The sequence below is a fragment of the Anomaloglossus baeobatrachus genome, chromosome 1, assembly GCF_048569485.1.
Source record: "Anomaloglossus baeobatrachus isolate aAnoBae1 chromosome 1, aAnoBae1.hap1, whole genome shotgun sequence".
NCBI classification, from domain to species: domain Eukaryota; kingdom Metazoa; phylum Chordata; class Amphibia; order Anura; family Aromobatidae; genus Anomaloglossus; species Anomaloglossus baeobatrachus.
In genome coordinates, this window is record NC_134353.1 from 284,667,082 (window position 1) to 284,687,773 (window position 20,692).

General features: G+C 38.7%; 12 non-coding genes across 12 annotated transcripts; 2 read left to right on the top strand and 10 right to left on the bottom strand.

Annotated features, from left to right (window-relative positions):
- Positions 1-594: 594 nt before the first annotated feature.
- TRNAL-CAG (transfer RNA leucine (anticodon CAG)) lies at positions 595-677 on the bottom strand. Its single transcript has one exon. It is a non-coding gene; the product is annotated as a tRNA-Leu (tRNA).
- A 914-nt stretch (positions 678-1,591) lies between these two features.
- Positions 1,592-1,664, top strand: TRNAF-GAA (transfer RNA phenylalanine (anticodon GAA)). The gene has a single exon. It is a non-coding gene; the product is annotated as a tRNA-Phe (tRNA).
- A 1,253-nt stretch (positions 1,665-2,917) lies between these two features.
- Positions 2,918-3,000, bottom strand: TRNAL-CAG (transfer RNA leucine (anticodon CAG)). The gene has a single exon. It is a non-coding gene; the product is annotated as a tRNA-Leu (tRNA).
- Positions 3,001-5,323: 2,323 nt separating this feature from the next.
- On the bottom strand, positions 5,324-5,406 carry TRNAQ-CUG (transfer RNA glutamine (anticodon CUG)). Its single transcript has one exon. It is a non-coding gene; the product is annotated as a tRNA-Gln (tRNA).
- Positions 5,407-6,095: 689 nt separating this feature from the next.
- Positions 6,096-6,178, bottom strand: TRNAL-CAA (transfer RNA leucine (anticodon CAA)). The gene has a single exon. It is a non-coding gene; the product is annotated as a tRNA-Leu (tRNA).
- A 1,689-nt stretch (positions 6,179-7,867) lies between these two features.
- TRNAF-GAA (transfer RNA phenylalanine (anticodon GAA)) lies at positions 7,868-7,940 on the top strand. The gene has a single exon. It is a non-coding gene; the product is annotated as a tRNA-Phe (tRNA).
- A 478-nt stretch (positions 7,941-8,418) lies between these two features.
- On the bottom strand, positions 8,419-8,501 carry TRNAL-CAA (transfer RNA leucine (anticodon CAA)). The gene has a single exon. It is a non-coding gene; the product is annotated as a tRNA-Leu (tRNA).
- A 3,052-nt stretch (positions 8,502-11,553) lies between these two features.
- TRNAL-CAG (transfer RNA leucine (anticodon CAG)) lies at positions 11,554-11,636 on the bottom strand. The gene has a single exon. It is a non-coding gene; the product is annotated as a tRNA-Leu (tRNA).
- A 3,786-nt stretch (positions 11,637-15,422) lies between these two features.
- TRNAL-GAG (transfer RNA leucine (anticodon GAG)) lies at positions 15,423-15,505 on the bottom strand. The gene has a single exon. It is a non-coding gene; the product is annotated as a tRNA-Leu (tRNA).
- A 1,467-nt stretch (positions 15,506-16,972) lies between these two features.
- TRNAL-CAG (transfer RNA leucine (anticodon CAG)) lies at positions 16,973-17,055 on the bottom strand. Its single transcript has one exon. It is a non-coding gene; the product is annotated as a tRNA-Leu (tRNA).
- Positions 17,056-19,294: 2,239 nt separating this feature from the next.
- On the bottom strand, positions 19,295-19,377 carry TRNAL-CAG (transfer RNA leucine (anticodon CAG)). Its single transcript has one exon. It is a non-coding gene; the product is annotated as a tRNA-Leu (tRNA).
- Positions 19,378-20,068: 691 nt separating this feature from the next.
- TRNAL-CAG (transfer RNA leucine (anticodon CAG)) lies at positions 20,069-20,151 on the bottom strand. The gene has a single exon. It is a non-coding gene; the product is annotated as a tRNA-Leu (tRNA).
- Between the last annotated feature and the right edge of the window lie 541 nt (positions 20,152-20,692).

Consider the following 20,692-nt stretch of genomic DNA (forward strand, 5'->3'; position numbering starts at 1 on the left):
CTTTGAGTTTGCCTTGCAATGCTGTAGCTTTTACTTTGTAGGTTGCTGAAATAGCTCAGTTGGGAGAGCGTTAGACTGAAGATCTAAAGGTCCCTAGTCCGATCCCGGGTTTCAGCACGCTGTTTTTAAGTATGAGTGATTTGAGATAAAGTTCTTTCTCCATATGCATTTAGCAAGATTTTCATTCTTTGTGAAGTGCAGATATACCTGAAAAAACAGTTTTAAGTATCTCTTTTCAGAACAGTCACTAATGCGAGAAGAAAATGAAAGTAGTTATACTGAAAAATTAAGTTGAAGTCGAAGTAGTATGGAGGAAATCGGAGAAAAAATCTGAGAAATATCAACATAAAGTGCTAAGGATCTTTAAGATTTTGTGTATCTTGAGGTTTATTTTATGAGATTTTCCACCTCCCTCTTCTTACTGATAGCGCAGCAGAGAACAACATGATTGTGACAGACAGGATTGAGGATCCAGAGGGTTCTCATTGGCTTTGTCCTTGGACTAATCTGGTTTGTGGAAATGTCTGAATTGTGACAGAGGGACATAGTGAAAATGAAAAAAATACAAAACATGATTGTAATGTAACAGAAACCTGTCAGAAGTGGGATTCGAACCCACGCCTCAAGTAGAGACTGCGACCTGAACGCAGCGCCTTGGACCGCTCGGCCATCCTGACAAGCACGACTGTGTAAAATTCACACTTTCTAAAAACAAACACATTTTTTGTTTGGCCCCAAAAAAAGGCAAATTTTGAACTGAAAATTTATTAACGCCTTTGAGTTTGCCTTGCAATGCTGTAGCTTTAACTTTGTAGGTTGCTGAAATAGCTCAGTTGGGAGAGCGTTAGACTGAAGATCTAAAGGTCCCTCGTCCGATCCCGGGTTTCAGCACGCTGCTTTTAAGTATGAGTGATTTGAGATAAAGTTCTTTCTCCATATGCATTTAGCAAGATTTTCATTCTTTGTGAAGTGCAGATATACCTGAAAAAAACAGTTTTAAGTATCTCTTTTCAGAACAGTCACTAATGCGAGAAGAAAATGAAAGTAGTTATACTGAAAAATTAAGTTGAAGTCGAAGTAGTATGGAGGAAATCAGAAAAAAAATCTGAGAAATATCAACATAAAGTGCTAAGGATCTTTAAGATTTTGTGTATCTTGAGGTTTATTTTATGAGATTTTTCACCTCCCTCTTCTTACTGATAGTGCAGCAGAGAACAACATGATTGTGACAGACAGGATTGAGGATCCAGAGGGTTCTCATTGGCTTTGTCCTTGGACTAATCTGGTTTGTGGAAATGTCTGAATTGTGACAGAGGGACATAGTGAAAATGAAAAATAAAAAACATGATTGTAATGTAACAGAAACCTGTCAGAAGTGGGATTCGAACCCACGCCCCAAGCAGAGCCTGCGACCTGAACGCAGCACCTTGGACCGCTCGGCCATCCTGACAAGCACAACTGTGGAAAATTCACACTTTCTAAAAACAAACACATTTTTTGTTTGGCCCCAAAAAAAGGCAAATTTTGAACTGAAAATGTATTAACGCCTTTGATTTTGCCTTGCAATGCTGTAGCTTTAATTTTGTAGGTTGCTGAAATAGCTCAGTTGGGAGAGCGTTAGACTGAAAATCTAAAGGTCCCTGGTCCGATCCCGGGTTTCAGCAAGCTGTTTTTAAGTATGAGTGATTTGAGATAAAGTTCTTTCTCCATATGCATTTAGCAAGATTTTCATTCTTTGTGAAGTGCAGATATACCTGAAAAAAACAGTTTTAAGTATCTCTTTTTAGAACAGTCACTAATGCGAGAAGAAAATGAAAGTAGTTATACTGAAAAATTAGGTTGAAGTCGAAGTAGTATGGAGGAAATCAGAAAAAAAATCTGAGAAATATCAACATAAAGTGCTAAGGATCTTAAAGATTTTGTGTATCTTGAGGTTTATTTTATGAGATTTTTCACCTCCCTCTTCTTACTGATAGTGCAGCAGAGAACAACATGATTGTGACAGACAGGATTGAGGATCCAGAGGGTTCTCATTGGCTTTGTCCTTGGACTAATCTGGTTTGTGGAAATGTCTGAATTGTGACAGAGGGACATATTGAAAATGAAAAAAAAACAAAACATGATTGTAATGTAACAGAAACCTGTCAGAAGCGGGATTCGAACCCACGCCTCACATAGAGACTGCGACCTGAACGCAGCGCCTTGGACCGCTCGGCCATCCTGACAAGCACAACTGTGGAAAATTCACACTTTCTAAAAACAAACACATTTTTTGTTTGGCCCCAAAAAAAGGCAAATTTTGAACTGAAAATTTATTAACGCCTTTGAGTTTGCCTTGCAATGCTGTAGCTTTAACTTTGTAGGTTGCTGAAAAAGCTCAGTTGGGAGAGCGTTAGACTGAAGATCTAAAGGTCCCTGGTCCGATCCCGTGTTTCAGCACACTGTTTTTAAGTATGAGTGATTTGAGATAAAGTTCTTTCTCCATATGCATTTAGCAAGATTTTCATTCTTTGTGAAGTGCAGATATACCTGAAAAAAACAGTTTTAAGTATCTCTTTTCAGAACAGTCACTAATGCGAGAAGAAAATGAAAGTAGTTATACTGAAAAATTAAGTTGAAGTCGAAGTAGTATGGAGGAAATCGGAGAAAAAATCTGAGAAATATCAACATAAAGTGCTAAGGATTTTTAAGATTTTGTGTATCTTGAGGTTTATTTTATGAGATTTTCCACCTCCCTCTTCTTACTGATAGTGCAGCAGAGAACAACATGATTGTGACAGACAGGATTGAGGATCCAGAGGGTTCTCATTGGCTTTGTCCTTGGACTAATCTGGTTTGTGGAAATGTCTGAATTGTGACAGAGGGACATAGTGAAAATGAAAAAAAGCCAAAACATGATTGTAATGTAACAGAAACCTGTCAGAAGTGGGATTCGAACCCACGCCTCAAGTAGAGACTGCGACCTGAACGCAGCGCCTTGGACCGCTCGGCCATCCTGACAAGCACAACTGTGGAAAATTCACACTTTCTAAAACCAAACACATTTTTTGTTTGGCCCCAAAAAAAGGCAAATTTTGAACTGAAAATGTATTAACGCCTTTGAGTTTGCCTTGCAATGCTGTAGCTTTAACTTTGTAGGTTGCTGAAATAGCTCAGTTGGGAGAGCGTTAGACTGAAGATCTAAAGGTCCCTGGTCCGATCCCGGGTTTCAGCACGCTGTTTTTAAGTATGAGTGATTTGAGATAAAGTTCTTTCTCCATATGCATTTAGCAAGATTTTCATTCTTTGTGAAGTGCAGATATACCTGAAAAAAACAGTTTTAAGTATCTCTTTTCAGAACAGTCACTAATGCGAGAAGAAAATGAAAGTAGTTATACTGAAAAATTAGGTTGAAGTCGAAGTAGTATGGAGGAAATCAGAAAATAAATCTGAGAAATATCAACATAAAGTGCTAAGGATCTTTAAGATTTTGTGTATCTTGAGGTTTATTTTATGAGATTTTCCACCTCCCTCTTCTTACTGATAGTGCAGCAAAGAACAACATGATTGTAAGGGGTGCTTCACACACAGCGAGTTCGCTGCCGAGATCGCTGCTGAGTCACAGTTTTTGTGACGCAGCAGTGACCTCATTAGCGATCTCGCTGTGTGTGACACTGAGCAGCGATCTGGCCCCTGCTGCGAGATCGCCGCTCGTTACACACAGCCCTGGTTTGTTTTCTTCAAAGCCGCTCTCCCGCTGTGACACACAGATCGCTGTGTGTGACAGCGAGAGAGCGACAAATGAAGCGAGCAGGGAGCAGGAGCCGGCGTCTGGCAGCTGAGGTAAGCTTGTAACCAAGATAAACATCGGGTAACCAAGGTGGTTACCCGATATTTACCTTAGTTACCAGCCTCCGCAGCTCTCACGCTGCCTGTGCTGCCGGCTCCGGCTCTCTGCACATGTAGCTGCTGTACACAATGGGTTAATTAACCCGATGTGTACAGCAGCAAGGAGAGCAAGGAGCCAGCGCTAAGCAGTGTGCGCGGCTCCCTGCTCTCTGCACATGTAGCTGCATTACATATCGGGTTAATTAACCCGATGTGTAATGCAGCTAGGAGAGCAAGGAGCCAGCGCTCAGTGTGCGCGGCTCCCTGCTCTCTGCACACAGCGCTGGTAACTAATGTAAACATCGGGTAACCATACCCGATGTTTACCTTAGTTACCAGTCTCCGCAGCTTCCAGTCGGCGGCTCCGTGCAAGCGCAGCGTCGCTTGCACGTCGCTGCTGGCTGGGGGCTGTTCAGTGGTCGCTGGTGAGATCTGCCTGTTTGACAGCTCACCAGCGACCATGTAGCGATGCAGCAGCGATCCTGACCAGGTCAGATCGCTGGTCGGATCGCTGCTGCATAGCTAAGTGTGAAGGTACCCTAACAGACAGGACTGAGGATCCAGAGGGTTCTCATTGGCTTTGTCCTTGGACTAATCTGGTTTGTGGAAATGTCTGAATTGTGACAGAGGGACAAAGTGAAAATGAAAAAAAAACAAAACATGACTGTAATGTAACAGAACCCTGTCAGAAGTGCAATTCAAACCCACGCCTCAAGTAGAGACTGCGACCTGAACGCAGCGCCTTGGACCGCTCGGCCATCCTGACAAGCACAACTGTGGAAAATTCACACTTTCTAAAAACAAACACATTTTTTGTTTGGCCCCAAAAAAAGGCAAATTTTGAACTGAAAATTTATTAACGCCTTTGAGTTTGCCTTGCAATGCTGTAGCTTTAACTTTGTAGGTTGCTGAAATAGCTCAGTTGGGAGAGCGTTAGACTGAAGATCTAAAGGTCCCTGGTCCAATCCTGGGTTTCAGCACGCTGTTTTTAAGTATGAGTGATTTGAGATAAAGTTCTTTCTCCATATGCATTTAGCAAGATTTTCATTCTTTGTGAAGTGCAGATATACCTGAAAAAACAGTTTTAAGTATCTCTTTTCAGAACAGTCACTAATGCGAGAAGAAAATGAAAGTAGTTATACTGAAATATTAAGTTGAAGTCGAAGTAGTATGGAGGAAATCGGAAAAAAAATCTGAGAAATATCAACATAAAGTGCTAAGGATCTTTAAGATTTTGTGTATCTTGAGGCTTATTTTATGAGATTTTCCACCTCCCTCTTCTTACTGATAGTGCAGCAGAGAACAACATGATTGTGACAGACAGGATTGAGGATCCAGAGGGTTCTCATTGGCTTTGTCCTTGGACTATTCTGGTTTGTGGAAATGTCTGAATTGTGACAGAGGGACAAAGTGAAAATGAAAAAAAAAAAAACATGACTGTAATGTAACAGAAACCTGTCAGAAGTGGGATTCGAACCCACACCTCAAGTAGAGACTGCAACCAGAACGCAGCGCCTCGGACCACTCGGCCATCCTGACAAGCACAACTGTGGAAACTTCACACTTTCTAAAAACAAACACATTTTTTTTTGCCCCAAAAAATGCAAATTTTGAACTGAAAATTTATTAACGCCTTTGAGTTTGAGTTGCAATGCTGTAGCTTTAACTTTGTAGGTTGCTGAAATAGCTCAGTTGGGAGAGCGTTAGACTGAAGATCTAAAGGTCCCTGGTCCGATCCCGGGTTTCAGCACGCTGATTTTAAGTATGAGTGATTTGAGATAAAGTTCTTTCTCCATATGCATTTAGCAAGATTTTCATTCTTTGTGAAGTGCAGATATACCTGAAAAAACAGTTTTAAGTATCTCTTTTCAGAACAGTCACTAATGCGAGAAGAAAATGAAAGTAGTTATACTGAAAAATTAAGTTGAAGTCGAAGTTGTATGGAGGAAATCAGAAAAAAAACTCTGAGAAATATCAACATAAAGTGCTAAGGATCTTTAAGATTTTGTGTATCTTGAGGTTTATTTTATGAGATTTTCCACCTCCCTCGTCTTACTGATAGTGCAGCAGAGAACAACATGATTGTGACAGACAGGATTGAGGATCCAGAGGGTTCTCATTGGCTTTGTCTTTGGACTAATCTGGTTTGTGGAAATGTCTGAATTGTGACAGTGGGACATAGTGAAAATGAAAAAAAAACAAAACATGACTGTAATGTAACAGAAACCTGTCAGAAGTGGGATTCGAACCCACACCTCAAGTAGAGACTGCGACTTGAACGCAGCGCCTTGGACCGCTCAGCCATCCTGAGAAGCACAACTGTGAAAAATTCACACTTTCTAAAAAACAAACACATTTTTTGTTTGGCCCCAAAAAATGCAAATTTTGAACTGAAAATTTATTAACGCCTTTGAGTTTGCCTTGCAATGCTGTAGCTTTAACTTTGTAGGTTGCTGAAATAGCTCAGTTGGGAGAGCGTTAGACTGAAGATCTAAAGGTCCCTGGTCCGATCCCGGGTTTCAGCACGCTGTTTTTAAGTATGAGTGATTTGAGATAAAGTTCTTTCTCCATATGCATTTGGCAAGATTTTCATTCTTTGTGAAGTGCAGATATACCTGAAAAAAACTGTTTTAAGTATCTCTTTTCAGAACAGTCACTAATGCGAGAAGAAAATGAAAGTAGTTATACTGAAAAATTAAGTTGAAGTCGAAGTAGTATGGAGGAAATCAGAAAAAAAATCTGAGAAATATCAACATAAAGTGCTAAGGATCTTTAAGATTTTGTGTATCTTGAGGTTTATTTTATGAGATTTTTCACCTCCCTCTTCTTACTGATAGTGCAGCAGAGAACAACATGATTGTGACAGACAGGATTGAGGATCCAGAGGGTTCTTATTGGCTTTGTCCTTGGACTAATCTGGTTTGTGGAAATGTCTGAATTGTGACAGAGGGACATAGTGAAAATGAAAAAAAAAAAAAATATGACTGTAATGTAACAGAAACCTGACAGAAGTGGGATTCGAACCCACGCCTCAAGTAGAGACTGCGACCTGAACGCAGCGCCTTGGACCACTCGGCCATCCTGACAAGCACATCTGTGGAAAATTCACACTTTCTAAAAACAAACACATTTTTTTTTTGGCCCCAAAAAATGCAAATTTTGAACTGAAAATTTATTAACGCCTTTGAGTTTGCCTTGCAATGCTGTAGCTTTAACTTTGTAGGTTGCTGAAATAGCTCAGTTGGGAGAGCGTTAGACTGAAGATCTAAAGGTCCCTGGTCCGATCCCGGGTTTCAGCACGCTGTTTTTAAGTATGAGTGATTTGAGATAAAGTTCTTTCTCCATATGCATTTAGCAAGATTTTCATTCTTTGTGAAGTGCAGATATACCTGAAAAAAACTGTTTTAAGTATCTCTTTTCAGAACAGTCACTAATGCGAGAAGAAAATGAAAGTAGTTATACTGAAAAATTAAGTTGAAGTCGAAGTAGTATGGAGGAAATCGGAAAAAAAATCTGAGAAATATCAACATAAAGTGCTAAGGATCTTTAAGATTTTGTGTATCTTGAGGTTTATTTTATGAGATTTTCCACCTCCCTCGTCTTACTGATAGTGCAGCAGAGAACAACATGATTGTGACAGACAGGATTGAGGATCCAGAGGGTTCTCATTGGCTTTGTCCTTGGACTAATCTGGTTTGTGGAAATGTCTGAATTGTGACAGAGGGACATAGTGAAAATGAAAAAAAAACAAAACATGATTGTAATATAACAGAAACCTGTCACAAGTGGGATTCAAACCCACACCTTAAGTAGAGACTGCGACCTGAACGCAGCGCCTTGGACCGCTCGGCCATCCTGACAAGCACAACTGTGGAAATTTCACACTTTCTAAAAACAAACACATTTTTTTTTTTGGCCCCAAAAATGCAAATTTTGAACTGAAAATGTATTAACGCCTTTGAGTTTGCCTTGCAATGCTGTAGCTTTAACTTTGTAGGTTGCTGAAATAGCTCAGTTGGGAGAGCGTTAGACTGAAGATCTAAAGGTCCCTGGTCCGATCCCAGGTTTCAGCAAGCTGTTTTTAAGCATGAGTGATTTGAGATAAAGTTCTTTCTCCATATGCATTTAGCAAGATTTTCATTCTTTGTGAAGTGCAGATATACCTGAAGAAAACAGTTTTAAGTATCTCTTTTCAGAACAGTCACTAATGCGAGAAGAAAATGAAAGTAGTTATACTGAAAAATTTAGTTGAAGTCGAAGTAGTATGGAGGAAATCGGAAAAAAAATCTGAGAAATATCAACATAAAGTACTAAGGATCTTTAAGATTTTGTGTATCTTGAGATTTATTTTATGAGACTTTTCACCTCCCTCTTCTTACTGATAGTGCAGCAGAGAACAACATGATTGTGACAGACAGGATTGAGGATCCAGAGGGTTCTCATTGGCTTTGTCCTTGGACTAATCTGGTTTGTGGAAATGTCTGAATTGTGACAGAGGGACATAGTGAAAATGAAAAAAAAACAAAACATGATTGTAATGTAACAGAAACATGTCAGAAGTGGGATTTGAACCCACGCCTGAAGAAGAGACTGCGACTTGAACGCAGCGCCTTGGACCGCTCAGCCATCCTGAGAAGCACAACTGTGAAAAATTCACACTTTCTAAAAACAAACACATTTTTTGTTTGGCCCCAAAAAATGCAAATTTTGAACTGAAAATTTATTAACGCCTTTGAGTTTGCCTTGCAATGCTGTAGCTTTAACTTTGTAGGTTGCTGAAATAGCTCAGTTGGGAGAGCGTTAAACTGAAGATCTAAAGGTCCCTGGTCCGATCCCGGGTTTCAGCACGCTGTTTTTAAGTATGAGTGATTTGAGATAAAGTTCTTTCTCCATATGCATTTAGCAAGATTTTCATTCTTTGTGAAGTGCAGATATACCTGAAAAAAACTGTTTTAAGTATCTCTTTTCAGAACACGGTACAAAGATATATTTTACTCTTTTCAGAACAGTCACTAATGCGAGAAGAAAATGAAAGTAGTTATACTGAAAAATTAAGTTGAAGTCGAAGTGGTATGGAGGAAATCAGAAAAAAAATCTGAGAAATATCAACATAAAGTGCTAAGGATCTTTAAGATTTTGTGTATCTTGAGGTTTATTTTATGAGATTTTTCACCTCCCTCTTCTTACTGATAGTGCAGCAGAGAACAACATGATTGTGACAGACAGGATTGAGGATCCAGAGGGTTCTTATTGGCTTTGTCCTTGGACTAATCTGGTTTGTGGAAATGTCTGAATTGTGACAGAGGGACATAGTGAAAATGAAAAAAAAAAAAAAATATGACTGTAATGTAACAGGAACCTGACAGAAGTGGGATTCGAACCCACGCCTCAAGTAGAGACTGCGACCTGAACGCAGCGCCTTGGACCACTCGGCCATCCTGACAAGCACATCTGTGGAAAATTCACACTTTCTAAAAACAAACACATTTTTTTTTTGGCCCCAAAAAATGCAAATTTTGAACTGAAAATTTATTAACGCCTTTGAGTTTGCCTTGCAATGCTGTAGCTTTAACTTTGTAGGTTGCTGAAATAGCTCAGTTGGGAGAGCATTAGACTGAAAATCTAAATGTCCCTGGTCCGATCCTGGGTTTCAGCAAGCTGTTTTTAAGCATGAGTGATTTGAGATAAAGTTCTTTCTCCATATGCATTTAGCAAGATTTTCATTCTTTGTGAAGTGCAGATATACCTGAAAAAAACAGTTTTAAGTATCTCTTTTCAGAATAGACACTAATGCGAGAAGAAAATGAAAGCAGTTATACTGAAAAATTAAGTTGAAGTCGAAGTAGTATGGAGGAAATCGGAAAAAAAATCTGAGAAATATCAACATAAAGTGCTAAGGATCTTTAAGATTTTGTGTATCTTGAGGCTTTTTTTATGAGATTTTTCACCTCCCTCTTCTTACTGATAGTGCAGCAGAGATCAACATGATTGTGACAGACAAGATTGAGGATCCAGAGGGTTCTCATTGGCTTTGTCCTTGGACTAATCTGGTTTGTGGAAATGTCTGAATTGTGACAGAGGGACATAGTGAAAATGAAAAAAAAAAAAAACCACATGACTGTAATGTAACAGTAACCTGTCAGAAGTGTGATTCGAACCCACACCTCAAGTAGAGACTGCGACCTGAACGCAGCGTCTTGGACCGCTCGGCCATCCTGACAAGCACAACTGTGGAAAATTCACACTTTCTAAAAACAAACACATTTTTTGTTTGGCCCCAAAAAATGCAATTTTTAAACTGAAAATTTATTAACGCCTTTGAGTTTGCCTTGCAATGCTGTAGCTTTAACTTTGTAGGTTGCTGAAATATCTCAGTTGGGAGAGGGTTAGACTGAAGATCTATAGGTCCCTGGTCCGATCCCGGGTTTCAGCATGCTGTTTTTAAGTATGAGTGATTTGAGATAAAGTTCTTTCTCCATATGCATTTAGCAAGATTTTCATTCTTTGTGAAGTGCAGATATACCTGAAAAAAACAGTTTTAAGTATCTCTTTTCAGAACAGTCACTAATGCGAGAAGAAAATGAAAGTAGTTATACTGAAAAATTAAGTTGAAGTCGAAGTAGTATGGAGGAAATCAGAAAAAAAATCTGAGAAATATCAACATAAAGTGCTAAGGATCTTTAAGATTTTGTGTATCTTGAGGGTTATTTTATGAGATTTTCCACCTCCCTCTTCTTACTGATAGTGCAGCAGAGAACAACATAATTCTGACAGACAGGATTGAGGATCCACAGGGTTCTCATTGGCTTTGTCCTTGGACTAATCTGGTTTGTGGAAATGTCTGAATTGTGACAGAGGGACATAGTGAAAATGAAAAAAAAACAAAACATGATTGTAATGTAACAGAAACCTGTCAGAAGTGGGATTCGAACCCACGCCTCAAGTAGAGACTGCGACCTGAACGCAGCGCCTTTGACTGCTCGGCCATCCTGACAAGCACAACTGTGGAAAATTCACACTTTCTAAAAACAAACACATTTTTTGTTTGGCCCCAAAAAAAGGCAAATTTTGAACTGAAAATTTTTTAACGCCTTTGAGTTTGCCTTGCAATGCTGTAGCTTTAATTTTGTAGGTTGCTGAAAAAGCTCAGTTGGGAGAGCGTTAGACTGAAGATCTAAAGGTTCCTGGTCGTATCCAGGGTTTCAGCACGCTGTTTTTAAGTATGAGTGATTTGAGATAAAGTTCTTTCTCCATATGCATTTAGCAAGATTTTCATTCTTTGTGAAGTGCAGATATACCTGAAAAAAAACAGTTTTAAGTATCTCTTTTCAGAACAGTCACTAATGCGAGAAGAAAATGAAAGTAGTTATACTGAAAAATTAAGTTGAAGTCAAAGTAGTATGGAGGAAATCAGAAAAAAACTCTGAGAAATATCAACATAAAGTGCTAAGGATCTTTAAGATTTTGTGTATCTTGAGGTTTATTTTATGAGATTTTTCACCTCCCTCTTCTTACTGATAGTGCAGCAGAGAACAACATGATTGTGACAGACAGGATTGAGGATCCAGAGGGTTCTCATTGGCTTTGTCCTTGGACTAATCTGGTTTGTGGAAATGTCTGAATTGTGACAGAGGGACATAGTGAAAATGAAAAAAAAAAAAACATGATTGTAATGTAACAGAAACCTGTCAGAAGTGGGATTCGAACCCACGCCTCAAGTAGAGACTGCGACCTGAACGCAGCGCCTTGGACCGCTCGGCCATCCTGACAAGCACAACTGTGGAAAACTCACACTTTCTTAAAACAAACACATTTTTTGTTTGGCCCCAAAAAAAGGCAAATTTTGAACTGAAAATTTATTAACGCCTTTGAGTTTGCCTTGCAATGCTGTAGCTTTAACTTTGTAGGTTGCTGAAATAGCTCAGTTGGGAGAGCGTTAGACTGAAGATCTAAAGGTCCCTGGTCCGATCCCGGGTTTCAGCACGCTGTTTTTAAGTATGAGTGATTTGAGATAAAGTTCTTTCTCCATATGCATTTAGCAAGATTTTCATTCTTTGTGAAGTGCAGATATACCTGAAAAAAACAGTTTTAAGTATCTCTTTTCAGAACAGTCACTAATGCGAGAAGAAAATGAAAGTAGTTATACTGAAAAATTAAGTTGAAGTCAAAGTAGTATGGAGGAAATCAGAAAAAAACTCTGAGAAATATCAACATAAAGTGCTAAGGATCTTTAAGATTTTGTGTATCTTGAGGTTTATTTTATGAGATTTTTCACCTCCCTCTTCTTACTGATAGTGCAGCAGAGAACAACATGATTGTGACAGACAGGATTGAGGATCCAGAGGGTTCTCATTGGCTTTGTCCTTGGACTAATCTGGTTTGTGGAAATGTCTGAATTGTGACAGAGGGACATAGTGAAAATGAAAAAAAAAAACACATGATTGTAATGTAATAGAAACCTGTCAGAAGTGGGATTCGAACCCACGCCTCAAGTAGAGACTGCAACCTGAACGCAACGCCTTGGACCGCTCGGCCATCCTGACAAGCACAACTGTGGAAAATTCACACTTTCTAAAAACAAACACATTTTTTGTTTGGCCCCAAAAAAATGCAAATTTTGAACTGAAAATGTATTAACGCCTTTGAATTTGCCTTGCAATGCTGTAGCTTTAACTATGTAGGTTGCTGAAATAGCTCAGTTGGGAGAGCGCTAGACTGAAGATCTAAAGGTCCCTGGTCCGATCCCGGGTTTCAGCACGCTGTTTTTAAGTATGAGTGATTTGAGATAAAGTTCTTTCTCCATATGCATTTAGCAAGATTTTCATTCTTTGTGAAGTGCAGATATACCTGAAAAAAACAGTTTTAAGTATCTCTTTTCAGAACAGTCACTAATGCGAGAAGAAAATGAAAGTAGTTATACTGAAAAATTAAGTTGAAGTCGAAGTAGTATGGAGGAAATCAGAAAAAAATCTGAGAAATATCAACATAAAGTGCTAAGGATCTTTAAGATTTTGTGTATCTTGAGGTTCATTTTATGAGATTTTTCACCTCCCTCTTCTTACTGATAGTGCAGCAGAGAACAACATGATTGTGACAGACAGGATTGAGGATCCAGAGGGTTCTCATTGGCTTTGTCCTTGGACTAATCTGGTTTGTGGAAATGTCTGAATTGTGACAGAGGGACATAGTGAAAATGAAAAAAAAAACAAACATGATTGTAATGTAACAGAAACCTGTAAGAAGTGGGATTCGAACCCACGCCTCAAGTAAACACTGTGACCTGAACGCAGCGCCTTGGACCGCTCGGCCATCCTGACAAGCACAACTGTGGAAAATTCACACTTTCTAAAAACAAACACATTTTCTGTTTGGCCCCAAAAAAAGGCAAATTTTGAACTGAAAATTTATTAACGACTTTGAGTTTGCCTTGCAATGCTGTAGCTTTAACTTTGTAGGTTGCTGAAATAGCTCAGTTGGGAGAGCGTTAGACTGAAGATCTAAAGGTTCCTGGTCGTATCCCGGGTTTCAGCACGCTGTTTTTAAGTATGAGTGATTTGAGATAAAGTTCTTTCTCCATATGCATTTAGCAAGATTTTCATTCTTTGTGAAGTGCAGATATACCTGAAAAAAACAGTTTTAAGGATCTCTTTTCAGAACAGTCACTAATGCGAGAAGAAAATGAAAGTAGTTAAACTGAAAAATTAAGTTGAAGTCAAAGTAGTATGGAGGAAATCAGAAAAAAACTCTGGGAAATATCAACATAAAGTGCTAAGGATCTTTAAGATTTTGTGTATCTTGAGGTTTATTTTATGAGATTTTTCACCTACCTCTTCTTACTGATAGTGCAGCAGAGATCAACATGATTGTGACAGACAAGATTGAGGATCCAGAGGGTTCTCATTGGCTTTGTCCTTGGACTAATCTGGTTTGTGGAAATGTCTGAATTGTGACAGAGGGACATAGTGAAAATGAAAAAAAAAAAAAACCACATGACTGTAATGTAACAGAAACCTGTCAGAAGTGTGATTCGAACCCACACCTCAAGTAGAGACTGCAACCTGAACGCAGCGTCTTGGACCGCTCGGCCATCCTGACAAGCACAACTGTGGAAAATTCACACTTTCTAAAAACAAACACATTTTTTGTTTGGCCCCAAAAAATGCAATTTTTAAACTGAAAATTTATTAACGCCTTTGAGTTTGCCTTGCAATGCTGTAGCTTTAACTTTGTAGGTTGCTGAAATATCTCAGTTGGGAGAGGGTTAGACTGAAGATCTATAGGTCCCTGGTCCGATCCCGGGTTTCAGCATGCTGTTTTTAAGCATGAGTGATTTGAGATAAAGTTCTTTCTCCATATGCATTTAGCAAGATTTTCATTCTTTGTGAAGTGCAGATATACCTGAAAAAACCAGTTTTAAGTATCTCTTTTCAGAATAGACACTAATGCGAGAAGAAAATGAAAGCAGTTATACTGAAAAATTAAGTTGAAGTCGAAGTAGTATGGAGGAAATCGGAAAAAAAATCTGAGAAATATCAACATAAAGTGCTAAGGATCTTTAAGATTTTGTGTATCTTGAGGCTTTTTTTATGAGATTTTTCACCTCCCTCTTCTTACTGATAGTGCAGCAGAGATCAACATGATTGTGACAGACAAGATTGAGGATCCAGAGGGTTCTCATTGGCTTTGTCCTTGGAGTAATCTGGTTTGTGGAAATGTCTGAATTGTGACAGAGGGACATAGTGAAAATGAAAAAAAAAAAAACATGATTGTAATGTAACAGAACCCTGTCAGAAGTGGGATTCGAACCCACGCCTAAAGTAGAGACTGCGACCTGAACGCAGCGCCTTGGACCGCTCGGCCATCCTGACAAGCACAACTGTGGAAAATTCACACTTTCTAAAAACAAACACATTTTTTGTTTGGCCCCAAAAAAAGGCAAATTTTGAACTGAAAATGTATTAACGCCTTTGAGTTTGCCTTGCAATGCTGTAGCTTTAACTTTGTAGGTTGCTGAAATAGCTCAGTTGGGAGAGCGTTAGACTGAAGATCTAAAGGTCCCTGGTCCGATCCCGGGTTTCAGCACGCTGTTTTTAAGTATGAGTGATTTGAGATAAAGTTCTTTCTCCATATGCATTTAGCAAGATTTTCATTCTTTGTGAAGTGCAGATATACCTGAAAAAAACAGTTTTAAGTATCTCTTTTCAGAACAGTCACTAATGCGAGAAGAAAATGAAAGTAGATATACTGAAAAATTAAGTTGAAGACGAAGTAGTATGGAGGAAATCAGAAAAAAAATCTGAGAAATATCAACATAAAGTGCTAAGGATCTTTAAGATTTTGTGTATCTTGAGGTTTATTTTATGAGATTTTTCACCTCCCTCTTCTTACTGATAGTGCAGCAGAGAACAACATGATTGTGACAGACAGGATTGAGGATCCAGAGGGTTCTCATTGGCTTTGTCCTTGGACTAATCAGGTTTGTGGAAATGTCTGAATTGTGACAGAGGGACATAGTGAAAATGAAAACAAAACATGATTGTAATGTAACAGAAACCTGTCAGAAGTGGGATTCGAACCCACGCCTCAAGTAGAGACTGCGACCTCAACGCAGCGCCTTGGACCGCTCGGCCATCCTGACAAGCACAACTGTGGAAAATTCACACTTTCTAAAAACAAACACATTTTTTGTTTGACCCCAAAAAAAGGCAAATTTTGAACTGAAAATGTATTAACGCCTTTGAGTTTGCCTTGCAATGCTGTAGCTTTAACTTTGTAGGTTGCTGAAATAGCTCAGTTGGGAGAGCGTTAGACTGAAGATCTAAAGGTCCCTGGTCCGATCCCGGGTTTCAGCATGCTGTTTTTAAGTATGAGTGATTTGAGATAAAGTTCTTTCTCCATATGCATTTAGCAAGATTTTCATTCTTTGTGAAGTGCAGATATACCTGAAAAAAACAGTTTTAAGTATCTCTTTTCAGAACAGTCACTAATGCGAGAAGAAAATGAAAGTAGTTATACTGAAAAATTAAGTTGAAGTCGAAGTAGTATGGAGGAAATCGGAGAAAAAATCTGAGAAATATCAACATAAAGTGCTAAGGATCTTTAAGATTTTGTGTATCTTGAGGTTTATTTTATGAGATTTTCCACCTCCCTCTTCTTACTGATAGTGCAGCAGAGAACAACATAATTGTGACAGACAGGATTGAGGATCCAGAGGGTTCTCATTGGCTTTGTCCTTGGACTAATCTGGTTTGTGGAAATGTCTGAATTGTGACAGAGGGACATAGTGAAAATGAAAAAAAAACAAAACATGATTGTAATGTAACAGAAACCTGTCAGAAGTGGGATTCGAACCCACGCCTCAAGTAGAGACTGCGACCTGAACGCAGCGCCTTGGACTGCTCGGCCATCCTGACAAGCACAACTGTGGAAAATTCACACTTTCTAAAAACAAACACATTTTTTGTTTGGCCCCAAAAAAAGGCAAATTTTGAACTGAAAATTTTTTAACGCCTTTGAGTTTGCCTTGCAATGCTGTAGCTTTAATTTTGTAGGTTGCTGAAAAAGCTCAGTTGGGAGAGCGTTAGACTGAAGATCTAAAGGTTCCTGGTCGTATCCCGGGTTTCAGCACGCTGTTTTTAAGTATGAGTGATTTGAGATAAAGTTCTTTCTCCATATGCATTTAGCAAGATTTTCATTCTTTGTGAAGTGCAGATATACCTGAAAAAAAACAGTTTTAAGTATCTCTTTTCAGAACAGTCACTAATGCGAGAAGAAAATGAAAGTAGTTATACTGAAAAATTAAGTTGAAGTCAAAGTAGTATGGAGGAAATCAGAAAAAAACTCTGAGAAATATCAACATAAAGTGCTAAGGATCTTTAAGATTTTGTGTATCTTGAGGTTTATTTTATGAGATTTTTCACCTCCCTCTTCTTACTGATAGTGCAGCAGAGAACAACATGATTGTGACAGACAGGATTGAGGATCCAGAGGGTTCTCATTGGCTTTGTCCTTGGACTAATCTGGTTTGTGGAAATGTCTGAATTGTGACAGAGGGACATAGTGAAAATGAAAAAAAAAAAAACATGATTGTAATGTAACAGAAACCTGTCAGAAGTGGGATTCGAACCCACGCCTCAAGTAGAGACTGCGACCTGAACGCAGCGCCTTGGACCGCTCGGCCATCCTGACAAGCACAACTGTGGAAAACTCACACTTTCTTAAAACAAACACATTTTTTGTTTGGCCCCAAAAAAAGGCAAATTTTGAACTGAAAATGTATTAACGCCTTTGAGTTTGCCTTGCAATGCTGTAGCTTTAACTTTGTAGGTTGCTGAAATAGCTCAGTTGGGAGAGCGTTAGACTGAAGATCTAAAGGTCCCTGGTCCGATCCCGGGTTTCAGCACGCTGTTTTTAAGTATGAGTGATTTGAGATAAAGTTCTTTCTCCATATGCATTTAGCAAGATTTTCATTCTTTGTGAAGTGCAGATATACCTGAAAAAAACAGTTTTAAGTATCTCTTTTCAGAACAGTCACTAATGCGAGAAGAAAATGAAAGTAGTTATACTGAAAAATTAAGTTGAAGTCAAAGTAGTATGGAGGAAATCAGAAAAAAACTCTGAGAAATATCAACATAAAGTGCTAAGGATCTTTAAGATTTTGTGTATCTTGAGGTTTATTTTATGAGATTTTTCACCTCCCTCTTCTTACTGATAGTGCAGCAGAGAACAACATGATTGTGACAGACAGGATTGAGGATCCAGAGGGTTCTCATTGGCTTTGTCCTTGGACTAATCTGGTTTGTGGAAATGTCTGAATTGTGACAGAGGGACATAGTGAAAATGAAAAAAAAAAACACATGATTGTAATGTAATAGAAACCTGTCAGAAGTGGGATTCGAACCCACGCCTCAAGTAGAGACTGCAACCTGAACACAACGCCTTGGACCGCTCGGCCATCCTGACAAGCACAACTGTGGAAAATTCACACTTTCTAAAAACAAACACATTTTTTGTTTGGCCCCAAAAAAATGCAAATTTTGAACTGAAAATGTATTAACGCCTTTGAATTTGCCTTGCAATGCTGTAGCTTTAACTATGTAGGTTGCTGAAATAGCTCAGTTGGGAGAGCGCTAGACTGAAGATCTAAAGGTCCCTGGTCCGATCCTGGGTTTCAGCACGCTGTTTTTAAGTATGAGTGATTTGAGATAAAGTTCTTTCTCCATATGCATTTAGCAAGATTTTCATTCTTTGTGAAGTGCAGATATACCTGAAAAAAACAGTTTTAAGTATCTCTTTTCAGAACAGTCACTAATGCGAGAAGAAAATGAAAGTAGTTATACTGAAAAATTAAGTTGAAGTCGAAGTAGTATGGAGGAAATCAGAAAAAAATCTGAGAAATATCAACATAAAGTGCTAAGGATCTTTAAGATTTTGTGTATCTTGAGGTTCATTTTATGAGATTTTTCACCTCCCTCTTCTTACTGATAGTGCAGCAGAGAACAACATGATTGTGACAGACAGGATTGAGGATCCAGAGGGTTCTCATTGGCTTTGTCCTTGGACTAATCTGGTTTGTGGAAATGTCTGAATTGTGACAGAGGGACATAGTGAAAATGAAAAAAAAAACAAACATGATTGTAATGTAACAGAAACCTGTAAGAAGTGGGATTCGAACCCACGCCTCAAGTAAACACTGTGACCTGAACGCAGCGCCTTGGACCGCTCGGCCATCCTGACAAGCACAACTGTGGAAAATTCACACTTTCTAAAAACAAACACATTTTTTGTTTGGCCCCAAAAAAAGGCAAATTTTGAACTGAAAATTTATTAACGACTTTGAGTTTGCCTTGCAATGCTGTAGCTTTAACTTTGTAGGTTGCTGAAATAGCTCAGTTGGGAGAGCGTTAGACTGAAGATCTAAAGGTTCCTGGTCGCATCCCGGGTTTCAGCACGCTGTTTTTAAGTATGAGTGATTTGAGATAAAGTTCTTTCTCCATATGCATTTAGCAAGATTTTCATTCTTTGTGAAGTGCAGATATACCTGAAAAAAACAGTTTTAAGGATCTCTTTTCAGAACAGTCACTAATGCGAGAAGAAAATGAAAGTAGTTATACTGAAAAATTAAGTTGAAGTCAAAGTAGTATGGAGGAAATCAGAAAAAAACTCTGGGAAATATCAACATAAAGTGCTAAGGATCTTTAAGATTTTGTGTATCTTGAGGTTTATTTTATGAGATATTTCACCTACCTCTTCTTGCTGATAGTGCAGCAGAGAACAACATGATTGTGACAGACAGGATTGAGGATCCAGAGGGTTCTCATTGGCTTTGTCCTTGGACTAATCTGGTTTGTGGAAATGTCTGAATTGTGACAGAGGGACATAGTGAAAATGAAAAAAAAAAAAACATGATTGTAATGTAACAGAAACCTGTCAGAAGTGGGATTCGAACCCACGCCTCAAGTAGAGACTGCGACCTGAACGCAGCGCCTTGGACCGCTCGGCCATCCTGACAAGCACAACTGTGGAAAACTAACACTTTCTAAAAACAAACACATTTTTTGTTTGGCCCCAAAAAAAGGCAAATTTTGAACTGAAATATTATTAACGCCTTTGAGTTTGCCTTGCAATGCTGTAGCTTTAACTTTGTAGGTTGCTGAAATAGCTCAGTTGGGAGAGCGTTAGACTGAAGATCTAAAGGTCCCTGGTCCGATCCCGGGTTTCAGCACGCTGTTTTTAAGTATGAGTGATTTGAGATAAAGTTCTTTCTCCATATGCATTTAGCAAGATTTTCATTCTTTATGAAGTGCAGATATACCTGAAAAAAAACAGTTTTAAGTATCTCTTTTCAGAACAGTCACTAATGCGAGAAGAAAATTAAAGTAGTTATACTGAAAAATTAAGTTGAAGTCAAAGTAGTATGGAGGAAATCAGAAAAAAACTCTGAGAAATATCAACATAAAGTGCTAAGGATCTTTAAGATTTTGTGTATCTTGAGGTTTATTTTATGAGATTTTTCACCTACCTCTTCTTACTGATAGTGCAGCAGAGAACAACATGATTGTGACAGACAGGATTGAGGATCCAGAGGGTTCTCATTGGCTTTGTCCTTGGACTAATCTGGTTTGTGGAAATGTCTGAATTGTGACAGAGGGACATAGTGAAAATGAAAAAAAAAAAACATGATTGTAATGTAACAGAAACCTGTCAGAAGTGGGATTCGAACCCACGCCTCAAGTAGAGACTGCGACCTGAACGCAGCGCCTTGGACCGCTCGGCCATCCTGACAAGCACAACTGTGGAAAACTCACACTTTCTAAAAACAAACACATTTTTTGTTTGGCCCCAAAAAAAGGCAAATTTTGAACTGAAAATTTATTAACGCCTTTGAGTTTGCCTTGCAATGCTGTAGCTTTAACTTTGTCGGTTGCTGAAATAGCTCAGTTGGGAGAGCGTTAGACTGAAGATCTAAAGGTCCCTGGTCCGATCCCGGGTTTCAGCACGCTGTTTTTAAGTATGAGTGATTTGAGATAAAGTTCTTTCTCCATATGCATTTAGCAAGATTTTCATTCTTTGTGAAGTGCAGATATACCTGAAAAAAACAGTTTTAAGTATCTCTTTTCAGAACAGTCACTAATGCGAGAAGAAAATGAAAGTAGTTATACTGAAAAATTAAGTTGAAGTCGAAGTAGTATGGAGGAAATCAGAAAAAAATCTGAGAAATATCAACATAAAGTGCTAAGGATCTTTAAGATTTTGTGTATCTTGAGGTTCATTTTATGAGATTTTTCACCTCCCTCTTCTTACTGATAGTGCAGCAGAGAACAAC